At 45.8% G+C, this 20814-nt stretch overlaps 1 long non-coding RNA gene across 1 annotated transcript; it reads right to left on the bottom strand.

Moving 5' to 3' along the window:
* Positions 1–7545: 7545 nt before the first annotated feature.
* On the bottom strand, positions 7546–9252 carry LOC144137656 (uncharacterized). The gene is made up of 3 exons (XR_013315702.1): positions 9168–9252; positions 8614–8700; positions 7546–7965 (listed from the first exon to the last, which is right to left on the bottom strand). It is a non-coding gene; the product is annotated as an uncharacterized LOC144137656 (long non-coding RNA).
* Between the last annotated feature and the right edge of the window lie 11562 nt (positions 9253–20814).

Here is a 20814-nt window from a genome sequence, read left to right as displayed (position 1 = left end):
TTTAGGCGGTATATTAGGAAAAGAATTGTCAGTTTAGACAAGAGTGCACATGCATGCACGCGGGATGGGTGAGAACCCTACTGGCTGATTTTAAAAGGAAAGCGTTAATGGCATATTCAGTAAAAAAGCCTGCATACGGCGTTTGTAGCAGCGAAACAACTCCTAGACCTTACATTGGTCACGGCGCATACAGCACAGGCCAGCTGTGGCGTATCGGTCAACGCTTTCGCGGGATACGTTAGCCCTAACGTTACACTTAGAGGTCTAACGACGTCAACAGGCACCCGCTGCTTGACGTGTAAGAAGTTGGACGTTGCTTGGCACGGCCATAGCCTCAACGTTAATCTAATGTTAATCCATGTACCCTGGCGTATTTCTTTGTTTTGAATTACAATCTGGCTCCAAATTAGCTGCTGTGAGAGCACCACTTCTTTTTTTTATTAAGAAAGCACCGTATGTGTCATCAAACGCGAAAAGTGACCGTTGTTGTCGGCATCGCGAGAATGGTACCAAAAGTCACGTGACCTCAGAAGAGCGCGGTGGCGCTCTGGTGCCGTTGCTCTTAAGGCCCATAACATTACTGCTGATATCGCCTACTGTGATTGTTGCTCACTAAAATTAATTAATGACTGGTTATTGATTCATAGTGATGGTTAGTATGGTGGAGTTAAGGTGAATAAAGAAAGGTAAAGTTATATGAAGATAAATCAGAGTAGATTAAAGTGGATTGCGTTGAATTTTGATTCAATAGTGTAGATTAAGATGGATTAATGTAGATTGTAAATAAGGCGGATAAAAGAGATTAAGGGGATAGATTAAGTTTGATAAAGATGAGGTTGATAACGGCGCAATTAAGGTGGGCTAAGACAGATAAAGAAGGATTAAGGATATCAAAATAGCGCGGCTACGGACGTACATATAAAGGCACCGTCACAATAGTACGCCAGGCTTTCGCCTTCAAAAGACGTATAGAGAGTTTGTGTTTACTTTCCTTATACATTAAGGACAAAATCAGCTGAGGCTATATAGGTTTCTTGTCGACCGATTTATGAGCACCTACCTCGTGCCTCAAAGCCTTCCGACAACCCTTGTTTTTCTGGAAAAAAGCGCGGGCTGTGTAGCGTGACAGAAATCCCAAGTGCACAATCCCGATAAATGAATTATACACAGTCTGATTCAGCAACGCGCACTTCTGGAGTCTCACGAATCGCATTGCTAGAGTCACAAAGTTCAGTCCGGCTGAGCCTAGATTTCCGGGCTCCCATTGTCTGATATGATTACGCTCTATTTTCGCATCTCTTCCGGGCACTCACACGCACACACAAGCCACTTAAAAGGGCATGCCCTCACAACTGGAGCTCAACCTTTCGAATGAAAGCGTCCACGAAAGAACACCACCCCCTCTAAATAACCAGGGCACTTCGCGGGTGCGAAAAATACCCGCGGTAATGGCGTTATAAAATAATAGCTCCGCAAAGGGGGATCGGCTCGAGAGAAACCATTTATTCAAGGATGATGAAGGCAATCATTCAACGCCTCGGCGTCATAATGGGGCTTGCACAAGCGAACGACATGACTGGATTTCAGGCCACAACAACTGGTTTCTTTCCCGCCGCCTCCCCGGCCGCTGACGTCCAAGGGTGCCTGCTCGTCCCAAAGGACGTTCGTGTGACGGACGAGCCGTACTCCGGACAGCTGCCTCGCGGGCCGATGTCACGACGCACGCCTTGAAGGACGCGGAAACTGAGAAAGTGGACCGGTCTTCCAGCGGAGTGCGGTGACAGCGTGAGAGTGAGTACGGTGCGGACATGCGCACATGTGAAAGAACACGTGCATTGTTGGCTGCAGACGACTGGGATGGCCCTGGAGCAGGCACCTGCATGCGTGGGATCGCAGCTGGATGATCGGTCACTGCTCGTCTTGCGTGCCGCACAGCCTCATTTATATCTGCGGCCAGCACGGATTTCAAACGAAGCTAGGTGATTAAAAACGAATGATAAACAAGAAGAACGTCTCTTTGATTTTGTTGGGCTTTCAGGGATTGAGCTCTAATAGGGACTGAGCTCTTTCACGGATTGAGCTCTTCAGGAATTGAGGTGCTGTAATAAAAAAAATGCCGCAATGTTGCTGAGTGCTCTAGGCGTTACGATTGCGCTCGAGGCCTTGTTTTTATTTAAGTCTTACCAGCTAACCGTGGTCGAATAGTTGTTATTAGCTGGCTTGTAAAAGATGTTCTGTCATGCGTTTTTTGTGCTCCATCACATGTCGCTTTGCAATGTGACATCCTCAATGTAGGCGCAGACCCACGTTTCTCTTGGTTTTTTATTCAGGAACCCCATGACTGGTCGTCCATTTATTTGGCTCAAAAACAAATTCCTTATTTGTACATGTTCTGCCCTTTCATTTATATCTTTTTGTTTTTTGTTTGTTTGTTTGTTTGTTTGTTTGTTTGTTTGTTTGTTTGTTTGTTTGTTTAGACGACAAATAATCGTTGCCACAAGCACTACACATTACTGCGCGCGCCGGGCGTCCTTACAACGCAGCTGACTCGCGTGAGTAAAAACTCGTAAAGATTTTTAGTTTTAACGTTGACTAGCGTGTAGAAGCTAATTGAAAGTTGGTTTTAAAGAAAGGACGGTGGACAACTCTAATGTGTTCTCTTGCTAAGCCTATTTTTCTTCCTTTCTCTCATGCAGTATATAGTTCACTTTCTCAGCTACTCACCCCCTCCCCCATTTACATGTAACACACACACACACAAGCACAAACAAACACGTGCACGCACGCACGTCGGCACGCATCACAATTGACTGAAGAGTCCGTCGAACGCGGAACACTTATTATGCAAAGCGCAACGTATACACACGCTTGTATACGTACTTACGATGCTGCGTGACTTTAAAGCTATTAGAGCTTTACTTCCTGGTGCCATGCACTGCCCATTCTGGCCCGAAAGAGACGGCCCGGCATCTACTTCTTATTCGAGGGGTGAAAATAAAACAATGACCCAGAGTCTGCAGCGGTCAGAGGGCAAGCGTGACGCGGCTGGCCTGTATAAGAGCGCAGCAAAAGAGAATTACGTGCCCGCCACAGCGTGGGTGCTCCATTTCCGGACCGCGTTTACATCGGCGCATTGTATACACGGAGAACGCAACGCAGTACGCTTCATACTACGTCGGCTACTAGCTATTACAGTCCTGCAAGGGGGACCGGTTGTTTTGGCCCCGTAAGAGGAAGAGCTACCCAACTGTGACTAACGGACATATCTGCCTGCGGCAGGTAAAGAGGAAAAAGGCATTAAGAAGAAGACCATTGCTAAATGAAGTCTACATTCTCCACTCTTCCCCTCTTTCAAGTTAAAAATAAAGCAAGCGAGATAGATTCAATAGAATAAAAGACAATTCAAACGGAACAAAATGATTTACAATAAAAGCTTTACCATTCCTTCCTGAAAGTTAAGAGAAGCGAGAAAGCTTTTTGACATCAACACTGCGTCAAAATCACGACCGGATTTATAGACGGAGACTTGCCCATAGCAGCCGGCGACTATGGTGGCAAGCGTGCCGAAAAGGTGCTCTGTATACGGACGGCGCGCTCCATGAGGTGGTGCTAATTTAATCTCCAACCTCGCTAGCTTCGCTTCGCTCGCAGTGCGACCAACTTTTTACCTTGTCTTGACGGCTGCGCCCTCCATGATTGTAGGGATATTAAAATTGCCGGCAGCTTCGCTTTCCCTTCATTCATTAATTTATTATGGTGTTTAACGCACCGACGCTACACAGGCGATGAGGCGCGCAGTAGTGGAGGTCTCCGGATTAATTTTGATCACCTGGGGATCCTTAACCTGCGCCGAAATCTCGAACACACGGGCGTTTTCGCTTCTCGCCTACCAGAAAAGCGGCCACCGCGGCCGGGAATCGAACCCGCGTTCTTGGGCTCAGCAGCACAACGCCTTAGCCACTGAGTCACCGCGGCGGGTACCTTTCTTTCATACTCTTACCAATTTTCTGTGATTAAATGTGACAGCGTGAACTCAAGCATGTTTTGTGCTTGTAAACACCCAAATGTGCATTACTTGAAAAATAACCACTATAATGTTATTTTCTTTTCTTTCAATCATACGTGAGTACCGTATGGGGTTTGGTGTGCCATTGTTTCTGTTGCCTTGTACAACTGGGAGGTGGGACTAGTCAAGCTGCTATAGCGCAGCTTTTTTCCTACTTTCCATGCCACAATAGTTTCTATTTTGTGCACACTACGGTGTATCGTTGTGGTGAAATAAACTTCCACTTCAACTTCAACGTCATATACAATCATTGGGCATTTAGAACTCTGTACGGCTAGTGAGCCGCAATCATTGAGGACAGGAAACTCGGAAAAAATGCTATTCACGTGCCAGAAGATTCCACCTCACAAGCCACGCCAACTATTCATGGAACACTTCCCATCTATCTCATGATAGCGCACGACTACAGTGACAGGTTTTATATGGCGTATTTTAGTAGGAAACCGTATACACATCCATGTTTTAGTACAGTAACTATAAGTTCAATCGTGGAGGCGTCCTCAGAGGGCTGCCACCATCAAGATCAAACTACACCTCAACAACCCTCAAGGCCTGCTGAACGGTGTTCCCACGTCTGGGGATAATGTATCCCAGTGGCCAGGAGTCTAGACCAACTCGATTGCAGCTTCTCCTCGGGCAATGTGGTTTATGACGTACAACATGGCTCAGGTGTTGACTGGGCGGCCTCCGTGGCTGGCGTGAAGCATTGTTGTGCATTATAATATGAGCCAGCCTATTGGACATTCAGCTGTCAGATACATAAAAATGGAAATTAGGAAAACGACCGAGAACCGCACACCGTGGCGACCACACCGCCAGAAATCGGCGCTGACGAGGAACCTCCTTCATCGCTGCCGTTTGCTGCTGAAGAAGCTACCGTAAAGGAAGTGCAGGAGCTGAAGCAGTGCACTCAGCATGTCACTCCCTCCTGCAGCTGTACGTAAAAATAACTCAACGGTGCGAGCCTGCAAAAATTTTGGACCATTAACAAAATCTATGCAATGAGCCGAAACGTCACATACGTTTCAGCGTTGCGTTAGCAAACCACCACCTTTGCAAGACGCACCAAGTGTCCCCTCTGCGCCACACTTGCAATTTTCGCGAGGGCATCGAACGCCTGCCTGTTTTGCGCGTCTTCACTTCTTGGCACAAAGGATTCCCGTGAAGGCGATATTGCGTCTGTAGGCTAACGTATGCGTCGATTCAGTGACGTTCTCTGACCGTGGCGATTAGGGAGTGCACGGGCTCCAAAAGCGCTGGCATCTTTTGTCCGTGTCTATGGATCGGACCACACTATTTTCCCGTTCAATGTGCTCATATAGTCCCGTGGGGTTGCGCAATTCTGTGACTGTTCGTGTGTCACCCTTCTACAAAAATCTGTCCGTAGCCTGAAGGGCTCTTTGCAGGAACCAATGCCATTGCGTGTAGGAGAAAACTGAGCTGGAGAGGAGTTGGGGGCAAGAGTGAATGTCAGGTTTTTCGCCTAGGAGTAACAAGTGTTGGTGACATACATGGACACTAGCAGCATCGGCGCGGAGTGCGCACGCTCCCAGCGCGAGGGAGCAAGAGGAAAGAGAAAGTCATGTTGTTTCGCAGGGTGGGTGTTACGTAGCGCAGCATGCAGGGAGTGCGCACGCGCGAAGTGTGGGGCAGCAAGGGAAGAGGGAACGCCGCGTGCGGATAACGGCGCCGCGAACAGCGCCGGGAGCGCGCCCACCACCGCAGCGTGCCGCCAGAACAAGCGTGTACGTCGCGCCCATCCTTCAGCCCGTTCACTTATGGCGGTTTTCCGAAACTGCATGGGTAGCATTTTGATAAACATTGTGGTAAAGCCAAAGCCAAACGCGTCCGTGTCTCCGTTTCCTAGCATAGAGAGCCGCGTTAAATGACACAAATACCTAACACAGTTCAAAAATACTTTGATTTACACCCGTGACAAACATTGAGATAAACACCAAACAACAGCTTCGCTGGTCAACCTTGCACACTGTGTAAGGGCCGAACATATTTTCTAAATTATCATCCAAAGTACAAGTTAAGACCGCTGCAAGGTGGACCTGTACATTTGTTGAAAATTGTAAATGGTTGACCATTTATTAGGGCTTATTCGACATTGGAAAAATAGTTGCGCTCTAAGCTGGGTAACCCTTATTAGAGGTATACATTTTCGAATTTTTGTAACCTATAATTTATAAGATACAAATGTAACCTATATCTTCGTAACCATTATATACGCATACACGTAAGGGTTACTCAGTTATGGGTTACTTTGCAGCTTTCAGCATGTATACCTTTATATAAGTTACATCTACCGCCGTCATGTTGCGCGCCAGGCGCGCTTTCGCCGGCGCCGCTTTGGCGACACACCGAAGACGCCTTTCCCGCGTGGTAAACAAACATCGCGTTAGTGGAAGACGATATGTGCGACCATGCTGTCCATTGTGCCGTCTAAACTTTTGCGTCGGGTGTCTTTTGTTCGTCCCTTGAATAAAATTCCGGCCACACGGCTGGGGCTAAAAGAGAAGTTACTTTTATAATTCCTAAAATTGCAGTGCCAAAAAGCTTGAAAATGTTCTCTTAATATATATGCATTGCATTACCTGTTCGATAATCGTTACCCAGGTTGTCACCCAAAAATCTTCGTGAGTATTGGCAACGCTTGAGTCTTATAAACAGGCATAACTAAATTTGATGTTTGCATCAGCTGTGTGCCGTTTAAGAAACCAGTATCAAACATGCATGATAGGTCTTTTGGTAGATTGCGGGCATGAATTTGAGCTTTAGTTAAACAACATTAGGCTCCAGTGAAACCAAGCTTTAGTGGAAACATGCACTTGATAGCATACTTCGAAAGGACGCCAAAGTTATGATAACATAACATCAAGCCAAAAAGTATTGTCTAACAACTTAGGCCATGATTATCAAAAGAGAATTGCAGTACATGCCCACATATGTGCGCATTTAACAGGAGCACATTTCCAGAAGTTTGGCATCAGTAGTTTTCAACATTCACATTTATTATTATGAAACACCTGTGGGCTATTTATTAAAAAGCAAAGCTGCGAACCACCCCAATGTTATTTTCGTTCCTTAATGAGTATTAGACGAGTGCGGATTTCTGGGCGAATTGGTGTTTCCTATATTGCTTTAGACTTCCAGGTAAAATTCGGTTTATTCATATATCCTTATTAAACCTATTTAATAAATGTTGCGTGAACAGCTTCACAAACATGGCCAAGTATACAGATTCTTTACCTCAATATTTGCACGGATGTATGCAAAGTATTTCGAATTGTTTGGATAGTGCCATTGAACAATTTCAGACGAATTCGAGTTTGAGCTACATTTATAAGATGGTTCTCAGAGGTGCTCTTTCCCAGTACAGCGTTATTGTAATGGTTCGCCACAGAAAAAATGCAGAATGTGGGAAAGTAGGAAGAACATTTATTACAAATTCAGTGTTTCATACAAAGCAATGTTTATGGCTATGTTCCCTACATTCTCCGTTTCCCGCAGAGTCTAATATTACACTTGGAATTCACTCGTCTTTACGAATTCATCTTTACACTTCCCTCTTAGGTTACTCTTTACAGTTCCACCTGAGTTGTGATTCCCACGCCAAGTTATCGTTTTTTATGCAGCACTAACAAGTTTCTAACCCGATTGCAATCTGTTTTTTGGACACACTTTAAATGGGATCTATAATTTCCTGCATGAAAAAAGGCGCTTGGAAAAATTCAGAGATAAGCTTCGCAATTTACGTAGTACACAAGCAGGCACAAAATCAGGGCACGCTGAAGATTTCCCGCGGTCATCTGAATAACTTGTTCCCTGCTGCCGCAGATGGAGGTATATATGTGAGGGGCCGTCACTTGGATTTCCCCACCTTGAAGAGCCATCTACAGAAAATTTCAGAAAAAGAACAAAATCCATTGCAACCATAAGCCCCTCACACCAAACCACAGACATGTGAAGTACGAAAAATATATTGCACGAGAAAGAAGACGGAGACCAGAGAATGAAATGAAAGGCCGCACCACAGGAGTGATTTACGGCCTTTCCTAATAATATTACATCATTTCAGTAATCGTTACACAGAGTAATTTGGCCGCATTGTTCAGAACAACGCGAAGCCACTATAGTCATACCGGCCAACCTTCCCGAATTTTAATCGTGCCGTGTTCCAGTTTATCTCGCGAAATGTTTCTGCATGCTCACCCAGAACAGGCAGAAACTTTGGGCTACGAGATAAACTTCCATACATTTGCAAAAGAGAAAACAAAAACATTTCCGCGCCTTCATGTGGAATTACTAGTACACGCAACAGAGCGAACGTCGCACTAAACCCAGGAAACTTGCTTTCACGGTGCTGACGCCATCTGCGTCACATTTTTGGCTGTACTTAAACATCTCCCTCCCTCCTTGTACTGGTAGTTTCATTTTGAACAAGGATCCCACATGGAAGCCGAAACGTTTTTAATTTCAGTAAAGTGTTTTTATCCGTGGTTTCTTCCTTGGCTATCAGTAAACAGGAATGGCCAACTTACATTTTTTCTTCGTCCAGATGTGTTGTGGGAGAGGATACATCTAGAACTTGCACCGATCTTCAAGTGGCATTCCCAGGAGGTCTGTACCTGTAATGACTCGAAGGGTTATTTGGGTTAAAATGTAATAGGCTTTAGAGCTGGGCAGTTGGTATACATTCATAATGAAAGAACACCTCAAACTCGACAAGACGAAGAAAAGAACACAGCACAAGCACTCACTAACAACAGTAGCTTTCATAAAGAGCTCTTTTCGAAAAAGAGTTCTTGTTGGCTCTGCAAAACCACGCATCTTATAGAATAGCTAGAGTTGCTGAAAAACTACAAAGTTCCATGCTGAGGAAATCGTTATGTGAATTCATAACGTTCATGTAGTAACAAAATGATAGAAAGTCACTAAACATGAGGCAAAATAAGATACGAAATATAACATCATACCACTTGAAGAAAGGCATCGCATTTTTACAAGTGAATCATACTTTTGTCTGTGCAGGCCTGGGTGCCATATTTACAAAGAATATTTGAATGAATGTGTTTTAGTTATTGCATTTTCATACCGTTGTTTCCACTGAAATCAGACTTCATTTCAAGTTGTGTCATACGCAGGGGAGTCCTGGTTGTCAGCTCAAGGAACACTGCCTGCAAGAAAAACAGTAGTGATGATAAGTCATAGCATAGGTAGCCAGATGCAACCACACTTTTCGAACAGCCAGGAACCGACGAGGGTGAGCACCCATTTTTACACCTGCACCTGTCTCTGTGTAGGTCACGAGCGCCGTTATCTGTTATAATGTACGGGCTTCCCCGATCGTCCGCTCCAGTCTGACGCAACGAACGCAAGCCCGTTATTTCATTCAATTGCCGTCGCGGACAACAGAAAACGTCCAGCGAAGCAACCAGTCAGGTAACGAAAATCCCTCTCGAATGCTGCAATTTCAAATTGAAAAGCCCCCAGCCAAAAGATACATCCAATGAAAACACGGAAACCGTTACGGGAATATACCCACAGAGTTCGCCTTCACTGGCGCCGGGGCATTGGTCCAACATGCGAACTTGATGCTGGTCGTAGAAGAACGGGCCGTGTAGCGCTGCCAGTCACAAATGGGCTCGCCGCAGCCTCCGCGACTCACGCCGACAAATAAGTCTTGTAACAGCAATCCTCGCTTCATCGTAGGGGTATCACAGCGGTAAAAAGGCTCGAGCGGCGCGAAAACGCGGCCACCGGGCCTGCGGGCGCCGCCATTTCTCTATATCCCGTCATGCAACGGAGAAATCAACGGCCGTCTGGAGAGAAGGCGCGACGAGCATCTCTTATATGTTACAGGGCGTTTTATAGGTTACAACGTAAAGGTTACATGTCAGATTTTGTTGATGTAACCTATAAATCATAATGTAACCTATAAATCGTTTTTAACTTCACGCTTGTAACCCTTAGAATGGACTGAGATAAAGAAAACATCAAAATGGATTCATTGTAACCTTTATTTTATAGGTTATTTCCGTTTAGAAGTTACATTATGGGTTATCCATGACGTGATACTCCACCGACGACGACGACGACGAAGGAGTGGCCGCGGCGTGGAGCCCGCGCAGACTGGCCGAATCAAACAAGTATCCTAGTGCTCAGCACAAGAACACCAGAACCAACGTAATTTATGGTGCATGCCCAAGATGGGCAGTGAGCGGGGTAGAAAAGGTATTCTCGGTAGAAAGCAAATCTAAGTGCCGATTGAACTCGGCGACCACAACCACGTATAAATAAAATTTCTTTCGCGTGTTTTCAATGACCTGTACTGTTTTCTATATAAAGAAGAACACGTATACGTTCGGTAAAATTTGAAGACCTTCATTATACTTAATTAAAAGGCGACAAAAATTACCATACACTAGGCGTACAAAATAAGGAATGAGAGCAAGAGCTCTACAGCGTTACAGCTTTTAAGAGAACGCTTTGTAAAGGTCGGCTTGAAAAAGCACAGAAAAAATTCCCGGGCCATCTCCACTAACGTGAAAACTGGGGAGGGGCGAAGCATACAGTGTATAAATGTATTCTTGGTACCTTGGCGTTTTTGCCAACGGAGATGAAACCCCTGGGGGGTAGAGGTAATACAGCTTCGCTGTAAAAGTCTCTTGTCTTAGAAGCACGATAGCGCGAGGCGTAAACGAGTTTCCCGGTGTTTTAGTACGGTGACTGCATGAGGCGACGATTGCGACGAGGGCGACGACAGAAGACGCCAACAGCCCCAGCCCCCAAGGGCCTTCGCCTCTAAAAGTGTGACATGTAAATACATGTAAATACCAGATGTCCAGGCATGCATATCTAATATGTAGGTATCAAGTCGGAGAGGACAGCCGACCTTTACCTTGGTCGAGCGAAGAACGTAATACCCCAAAGCCACAAAGAGCGTCGTGACGGTAAGAGCCTTAGAATCCCAACGAGCGTCAATGGGCATTTAAACGGCGAGAAGTTGGTGAAGGTTAGTGGCCTCGGTGTCATGCCGACCTTTTGACAAACGCAGCTGTTGAGATGTACACAGTGGGATGCCTTAATTACGTCGCATGTGAACGCTGCTTGTGTCGGCACGAGAGTGATGATGCCACAGACCTTGCTGAACCTTCAGTTGTAGATAAACAACCGGATGGGACAAAATGAGCAGCGATCATAATTAAGATGAGCAGTGTAAGAGACAATGGGCACAACGACGGAAATGCGCCAAAGACGTGATAGCCAGCGTGCGCTGACATATGTGAATGAGCGCTTTTGCGGGCATTTAAAGACGCATTTTGGCTTACGACATTGTAATCACATGTTCAGGCTGTTAGGCATGCATCTATTATTGAGGCAACCATAAAATATACATGCGAAACAATTCATTACCTCGATGGTGCGCTCAGTTGTAGGGACCACCGTTATTCCACATCGCGAGTACGTTTAGCACGATTCGCCACCGATTCAACGGATGATTTTGCAATGCGCAAACGTGACGCCAAATGATTTGGCCTGCAAAAGCGTATGTCGTTATTAAAGGCCGGCTTAACTATGAGATATCGGCGGCATATTCATGCTCGACGGTTTAATTAAAATGATTGTTGCGATAATTATGGGAAGGGATATTAGAAATACGTAATTATATGAGATGGTATCGAGGAAAGGGGGACTTGTTAGGTTTGAACCCGTTGTAGACGTTCAGACCGGCTAAGTAGTGCTCCGTAAATTATCTCGAACAGTAAAATCGATAAGGTAAGGACGTGGAACTTGTAAATTGGCCTATGAACCACGGACAGAAAAAGGTAATGTGGAGATAAAACTGCGGAATAGGCGTGACAAATTTATGATTAGTACTCAATAGTAGAATTAAGTGCCAGAAATGCAAGACTTACATTGAAATTGTGAAAGTAGGGGGCACATAAAAGTAGAACTCACTACTTATATAACTGAATGCAGTCAGGCAATTAGTGCTGTATTTATTGCAATAAGGGGTTGCAATAATCTGATAATTAGGGGGATAACAGAATTTCAGCGGTAATCGAGGCACGGAATAGCAGAAGAGGTCAATAAAGTTACTTTCTGATTGCTTCGCATAAGAGACCTTCACTAAAAATATTAACACACTTAATAAATCATCCTCCTCCGGGAATACTAGCCAGAGTTTTTCCCCACAGGACTAAACGCGCGTGACGGAAAGTGGGATACGGGAAGGCGATGTAGGAGAAAAATTGCAACCTCAATAACCCTTTCGGTCAGCATTACCGCAGAATGCTAGGATCATTACAAATATATTATGCGCGGATCATGTTCGTTGTAGAAAAGGGTACAAGCTGTGAAATGTTTCGCACCGCTGAGACTTTTCATAAAAAAAGGGTACCTGAGTGGGCATCATCACTATGGCTAAGCTAGTCTGGCCTGTCCAGCATCACGCCGCATCTACTGCAAACGTGTGTTTCGTATCTCAAGGAACCTCTTCTCACGATTCATGGCTGTGGCGTATATTTCGCCCACATTTCCCGAACTATATACATATGCACAACAAATTATTTAAATATCATTATAAGCAGCGCATCAACAAGTATATAATGTAAATAACCCTACAAAATTTTGGAATCGAGCTGCGCAAACCGACGTAACACGAAAGAAAACCTCACGTGCGTGAATTCTGCGCTTGTGCCCAAGACAGCGCGCGGTTCCCTGAGCGTGTCCCACGCGTTAAACATCAATTTACATCGCCGCGCAAGTCATGGCAAACCAACTAGACGCGGCTGTTATCGCTTTAACCGACTGCAAAAATTCTCATACTGGCGTCGGCGGAACGTAAAACGACCAGTTATAGACAAGAGGAAGACGTTAGCCCGTGAAGACGTTTCCCTCTCGACGACACTTCCAGGAGCGACTGTCCTGTTTGCGGAGAATGCACGACCACCACAGCGTACAAGACCTGCCGCGTACGTCGGTAGCGCCATTGTGCGTGAACGCCGCCGGACGGGGGAACCCGCGCAGTCGTGCCATGCGAGTCACGAGCCCTTTGCACTTCCGATGGCCACGGTCGGTCACCACGCCGTTGCCGAGCGTGCGTGGAAGCGCTCTCCTGGAGTCACTTTTGCACTCTGCTGAGATGTGGCTACCGGGAGGCGCGGAAGTAAACTTGAACGTGCCCACATAGAGGAAAAATAAAAGAACGAGGTTCGCGGATGTTATCCTGGGAACCAGAAAGTGGTGGAATGGCGGAAAGGAGCCTGTGACTGGCTCCGCAGAGGAGGGGTACGTTACGCAGTGTTTATTAGTGCTTTGCGTACACCAGAAAAACCGTTGGCACAGCCATTGACAGCACTTTCTAGTTTACAAGACCGGTTATCAAAGGGTCTACAACAAAGTGACTACAAAGTGTCTAGTCTACAACACCGGTTTATCATTTCTTACAACAGTAAGAAAAGGTAAAACTTATTTCAGTCTCATCACCATAGACATCCGAGCGTAAGGTTCGCCTTAATAAAGGTTACTTTTCCTCCTTAACCTCCTCATCGCCATTACATTTTGGTTTAAATATAAAGTTCACCTACCGCGTTGTAGAACTTCCGCAAATGACGACGCCTTACTAGCACCACAGTCTGCTAAGTTGCGACAACATTTTGATCGTCGAAAGACATAGAAAAGCGCAGACCTTAGCAGTACATTGTCCGGTGCATTGTCAAGCATATTGTCCAGTACCTCAGTGAAAACGATATGCTAACACGGCATCAGCACGGGTTCCGCGCAGGATATTCTACCGTCACGCAGCTACTTGAGTTCACATTCGACATTGCTTCAGAACTTAACAACAAGGGTCAAATTGACGCGATATTCATTGACTACTATAAATCGTTCGATAAGGTCTGTCATCGGAAACTTCTGCACAAATTACGAACATTTCTTGGAAACAGCCCATTGCTCTCATGGTTAGAAGATAATTTGCTCTCAAGCTCACAGTTTGTTACATTTAACAACACGCGGTCATCACGAGTGCAAGTTTCATCAATCGTGCCACAAGGTTCGATTTTTGGGCCGTTATTATTTATTATTTGCATTAATGATGTTAAAATTACTTGTGGCACGCCCGTTAAATTGAGGTTGTATGTGGATGACTGTGTTCTGTATTGCAATGCCACAAACGTTCAAGATCAGCGGTGTCTGAAAGATGTGTTTTCCAAGTTTTGCGCATGCAGCAGGGACTGGCAAATGGCAATTACTTTAAACAAAGCAGTTGCGATGTCTTTCACTAACAAAAAATAGCCTTGTCATTTATTTTACTGTTATGGCAAATGGCAATTACTTTAAACAAAGCAGTTGCGATGACTTTCACTAACAAAAAAGCCTTGTCATTTAACTTACGGTTACTCAGGACAACAATTAATTAATGTCGATGAGTTTAAATATATCGGCGTCACTTTCACACCAACCCTGAAATAGCGCAAACACATCGACCTTATCTGTGTGAAGGCTCTCCGAAATCTTGCCTACTTAAAACGCACTCTCAAAAATTCTACTACACCTTGTAAAATAACTGCCTGCAACACTCTTATCCGTCCTGTACGCTTCAGTTGTACGGTCGCCTTACTTTCTTTAAATGTGATATTGCTAAGATGGAATCTGTTCAAAAAGACAATTAGGTCTATTCCGTCGTTACAGCCGCAACGTTTCCGTTACATTTCATGCTGAGAAACTGTCCCTTCGGCCCTAATCTCACCGGCGTGAGTGTGACTGGATTGCTTTGATGCACTAGATTGTACATGGTTCCACTTGTTTAGCCAAACCAATTTTTTTCGTAGATTGCTCGTGGCGCGCAACAAGACACACTGGTCCCTTGAATACTGTCCCCTTTCGAGCGCACTTAGATTCTTTTGGGTATACGTTTTTCCTCAAACAATTCAACGATGGAACAATCTAGAGCCACCCCTTCGACGTTTGCCCGCTGAACTGTTTCTAAAAGACTTGCCAGAACTTGTTCCGTGAATTATGAATTTTATGTGTTTTTTTATGTATATTTGTGTGATGTACCATTTTTGTTAGATGTGTACGTTTTACACTCTTAATAACTTATATCTGTCGTGTATATGTGTTTCATGTAACTCTTCCACTCCTGCTATGTCTCTAGTTGAGACAGCAGTATTTGTAAATAAATAAATAAATAGACACAGAACGTGCACGGTATACCGTTCACTGAGATAATCGCCTTTCCGATAACAGTTATCTTACGTATGCTATGCCAACCATAACTCGAAATGATCATGTTCCAAATCTCCCCCCATTTCATGCACACAACAATGCATTCAAATTTAGTTTTTTTTTCAAGAACGACAGAATAGTGGAACTTACTGCCGGGTGAGATTTAGGACCTCGTCGATAAATCAATCTCAGCTGTTTCTTGAAAGTCGTGTTTAGGCAATAGTTCTTTCCTTTGTTTTGTTTGTATGTGCACCCCGTCTTACAATGCCCATTGATTGGCTGTGTAAAGGTGATTCTATGTACATTGTCATCTACATGATCTGGCATTTTTGTACTGAATGAAATTTGCAATGTGTATACGGGTGTATACGCCTTTCTCGTTCCCTGAAGTGTTGCACTTCTAGTCGCTGCTCTGTATTTCAACCACTCCTGCTATAGCTATTAATGAACTTCAGTATGTACAAATAAATAAACAAATAAAATAAATAAATGTGACTGCTGAGAACTTCCTAAAGCAACTTTGGCAGTTGTTGTAGTTGCGCTATGACCTTTTGACTGACCCCTCGCTTTTTTTATGGCGGAACTGCTATGTCGGTTTGTTCTTCGGCGGAACCCTTGGCTTTTGATGCACGCCGCATGCACGGTGGGGTGCAGATCGATACAAACCGCTATGATCGCCAGACGGGTACCAATATTTTTGCGCATAAACCATTTTCTGCACTTAGTTCCTCTGTACTTGTAATACTGGATAATTACGTTTCTTACAATGCATGCCTCAGCTAATGCACCACTGGGGCCTGCATTGTAACGGTATAAGGCTAGCGGGACAATGTCGTTTCTCGCCGAAATTTCGTAGGTTTTGACCAAACACAGTTGCAAGCCCAGCTAATTCTTTTTTAAGCACAGTAAGCTTTTGTTACAACAAAATCATTGGGACGGAGGCGGACTTTGTTATAAGCAGTACTCGCTAAATGTTGGACCCTTTGTAATCCTTGCACTGCAGTCGGCGTTGTCAGTAACTTCACGTGAAGCAGTAATTAAAACCGCAAAGCGATTTCGTTCTAACGAGCGCTTATGCACATATTTCAATCAGTTCGAAGGGTTAGAATTCAGCGACCACTTAATACTTTTAACTGAGTTGAAGTACTCCATTGGGTAGCCTGAAGTACTCCATCCGGAAGTACTCCATCCGGAAATACTCAATCCGGAACCGGTTGAAGTACTCCATCCGGAAATGTTTTTCTTGCTTGACAAAATTTGAACACAGGTCATGGAAACAAAATCCGTTTATGTATTTCAAGCCCTAGTATTTCATGGCACAGCTAACGAGGATACGGCTGTGCACTCGACAGCTGCCGCAGAACTGGAGAGCGACTCTTGCTTCTATCATAGAAAGCCTTATACTCATGGCTCCAAGCAAAATTTCGACCGTATACGCGCCATAGCGCATCGTCGTTATGAAGTTTTGCTATGCATTCGACCAACAAAACAGTCGTCAGTCTACTGACATTGGGTAGAAAAAAAAATATTCATCTGCTGCTGCCGTAGTACCGTTTCGCAGTCTTGGACGAGTGTACACGGTCTGGCCAGGTGCTGATTTAATACTCCATTACAGAAGGAATTAGCACCTCGCCCCGTGTACGCAGTAGCTTTCACTCCATAAGGGCACAACAATTTGCACGCCCTGCACTCAAACCGATGGCAGCGGTTACGTCATGCGCGTGTAAAACGTGAAACTACAACGTGTAATCAATGCATCAAGGTCTTCGTTACAGCATCCATCCCCGGCCGCCCACTGACGCCGTGTGTCGACGCATAATGGAGAAAGCGCCCGTGTTCGAAGGATTAATGGCTCGTTACGGAGCCTCGGCCGACCAGCTGTATAGGACCGATAGGTATTAAACGCTACACGCCCGTACAGATTGTCAAGCGGGAAATGGCTTCGTTTCAGGTGATAATTAGCCCCTGCTTATGAAGCGCACTTAACAGTTCACAGCGCTAATAGTCACTAGCTTATTTTGTTTATTCCTTAATTTCCTGCAGGCTAACTGAAGGTTACAGGAAGGAGGGGTTGTCACATCTTCCTTTATTTCGTTAGAGTAACATCTGCCTACGTACCTTTACAGTGCTAAGTGCTATGTGAAACCAGGGAACCATTCCAGGAGCAGTCTCCCACTCATTCCCGTAAAGTTTGTTTACCTTCCTACGACCGCCGTAAACGTGACTGAAGGCCATTCGAAACAAGTCTGATAACATTAATGTCTCGATGCGTAAAAGGGAACTAACTGCATGTTAACAAGTGGAAACCGATGGCAGCTGGCCTTAGCGACTCTTGGTATCCTTACTATCTTCTTTACACTCTTCTAACATCTATGTCAAACTTTACATCATCATCCGCGTGATTTCGTGTTAAAATGGCAATGAAAACAAAACACAAGTTTGGTTAATTTTAAAAAGCTGCCTTTCCTCAGCAAAAATGACGACGATTTTCTGGCAATCTTCAAACAAATAATGGAGATATTAAAGGGGTCGTGAAATACCTTCCGCCGATGCATGGATGTACATGTACCCAAATAAAGCAATGTATTTGCAATCTCCTCCCGCAAAAATTATGTTAAAGCGATGAGTATTAGCTGAGAAATCGTAAATCAAAAACCGCGCATTATCGTCGTTTCGCGTTTCCTCCTCCTTTCGACTTACTCTCCGCTGTTGACGGCGCGCAAGACTTTCCTCCCATGATGCTGCGCTCCGCAGAGGTGACGTACTTCCGCTATTGTCGTCTGCTACGGGCAAGCTTTGTTGACAGTGACACCATGAATCATGCACTCCGCTCAAGGCTGGAAAAGCGAACGAAAAATCTGGCCGCATGTATGCGGCGGCCTGGCCTTGCCGTTTCGCGGTGTACGTTGCTGGCGGCACATGACTTTTTATCGGCGGCGAACTCGCAGCCGCACAAGGAGGGTCGTGCGCTCGTTCCCTTGATGCACCGCGCACTGTTTATCCAAAAAGCGCCGTATCAGATGTGGCCCCGCTGGTGCCGGGTCTTATTTTGCGGCGGTGGTAATTCCTGCCGGCGGCATGTGAAGAAGTCATATTAAATCGATACAGAACCCGTGCACAAAACGCTTCAATCATGTGACCAGTTCAGCTTGGGGCGACGCGTGGTGGAGAGCGGCAACGTTGGCAAAACATGCTCCGTCGCGGCTCTGAGCTTTCTAGCGCTGGAGCGAGCGCCATTTCTTTGACAATCTCAAACATCGGTTGCCTTGGTAACAAGGCACAAACCGCTCCAGAAGTCAGTTACGGTTGCGTGATCCCGGTTCAGCTTGGGGCCCCACTTCGCGACATGTGGGAACTGCAGGCGTACCACTCACTCCCATTGGGAAGTGCGAGATGCGTTTGGCATTACAGGAGGCGATGGTGTGTGTGTTTGGACGCCTTTGTTTCGCGATGAAATGCGACGTTGTGCTTCTGCGGGTGGATAGTGCTTCCCATGGTCTGGATTATCTTTCTCGTGCGACGTACGACTCAACCTCGCATGGGGTATGTGCAGTGTGCGTGGCTAAAAGCCATCGGCTTGTGCGCCAGAGTTAAGTGAATTGCTGTTCGTCCCCGCAAACCGCGCGCGAGGTGAGTACCGAATTTACGACGGGCAGGAGGCAACCCATCCTCTGTCAATTGTGGTTCAGACTTTCAACGCATGTTGTGACGTTGTGTTCGTTAGAAACGCATCTCTGGATTGTTTTGAAGTTGAATAAAATGTATGCGTCAAACCCGGGCATTCGGCTCAGGGCGTTCTCTGCGATTGCACGAAAGAAGTGCCACGGGGCTTCAACGCTTTCTTTATGGAACGTACTCAGGTAACAGAATACCCATGTCGTGTTATGGCCGTGTTGCATTCAATACAAAAGGTTAAGCGTTTGTTTTACACTTGTTTCGTTTGTCGTAAAATGCCCAAGCACTCCGCTGGCAGATCAGCCGGCGAGCCGACGCTGAGCAGACGACTCATCTCTTTGCCGGAAGTGCGTGAAAAAGCCGCCCAATAGCAGGATGTCTAGCTCATGACGAACATCTGGGAATCGATGATGTAGACATGTGAAGATGGCGGCGCCCAAAAACACGAAGGGAAGGGTGAGAAAAAAAACGACAAACTTTGCAACAAAAGTGTGAGCTTTCCGCTGCGCGTACAAGAGTAATACTTGGCACAGAGGACGTTGACGACCCAATCTAACGGTTGCGCTAGTTCTTTTAGTGTGCCCAAAATGCCTTTCAGGGCCCCTTTAAGGTAAACATTTCCACTAACCTGGGGAGGGGTGAAGCATGCAGTGTTTAAGTGTATTCTTGGCGCCTTGCAGTTTTTGCCAACGGAGATAAAGCCATTGGGGGTAGAGGTATACAGCTTTGCTGTAAAAGTCTCTTGTCTTTGAAGGACGAAGCTCTCTAGCGCGAGGCGTAAACTAGTGTCCCGGTGTTTTTTTTTTTTTTTTAGTACGCTTTGCGAAGCGCTCCAGCGTGAGGCGTAAACGAGGGCCCCGGTGTTTTCTCACTACGCGTTACGAAGCGTTCCAGCGCGAGGCGTAAACGAGTGTCCCGGTGCTTTTGTAGCGTACACTACACAGGCCTAGGTTGAGCAGTTTCACGTGGACCCCAAAGGGCCGTGCTGCGCAAGCGCGAGGAGCATTGGATTGGATTGGATCAAATTGGATTGAATTGGATTGGATTAAATCGGATTGGATTGGATTGGATTGGATTGGATTGAAATCCAGTTGGACTACGGGTATTCTCTACACACCATGGTACGGGTGTGTAGAGAATTGGGTCTGCACATTCGCCGGTCTGCACATTCCAGAGGAGTGACGTCATAGCCGCGGCAGACGAACCGGCGCCGGCGCGTACCCAGCTGTGCGCCTCCGTTGCGCAGTAGCCATGTCTGACGCTGCGCCGGAGCCGCTTGATAGCCGTTTCGCGTGGCTCCCGGAGAGCCGTGCGCGAGGAGCATGCGCGAGGAGCATGCGCGAGGAGCAGCTACTGGACTGGACTGGACTGGACTGGACTGGACTGGACTGGACTGGATTGGATTGGATTGGATTGACGAACCTTAGCTCACGCTACGTATATCCTGGCATAGCAGACCAAAGCACTGCTATTTTTTTCGTACGCGTTACATCTATAGCGCGAGGCGTAAACGAGTGCCCCGGTGTTTTAGTACCGTGACTACATGAGACGACGGTTACGACGACGACATGAGACGCCGACAGCCCGAGCTTTTAAGGGGCTTCGCCCCTAAAAAGCTCTGTTGTCTCTGTAAAAATAACGACGATTTTATGGTAAGCCTCAAACAAATAATGGAGATTTCACGGGAAACAGATGTAGCAGTGGCAACTAGCCAACCACTTTCCGGAGATTTTTCTATGACGTCACAGAATCTTGTTGATTCAATTGGCTGGCTCTGATCAGAAACACGACTGATCGATTGAAGTGAAGGCCCTTAGTTCCGTTTGATCGTG

Source organism: Haemaphysalis longicornis, unplaced genomic scaffold (genome assembly GCF_048455015.1).
Source record: "Haemaphysalis longicornis isolate Haplotype H1 unplaced genomic scaffold, Haemaphysalis longicornis Haplotype H1 scaffold_43, whole genome shotgun sequence".
Taxonomy (NCBI): domain Eukaryota; kingdom Metazoa; phylum Arthropoda; class Arachnida; order Ixodida; family Ixodidae; genus Haemaphysalis; species Haemaphysalis longicornis.
The sequence above is the reverse complement of the archived record's forward strand: the minus strand, read 5'-3'. Positions and strand labels throughout refer to the sequence as shown.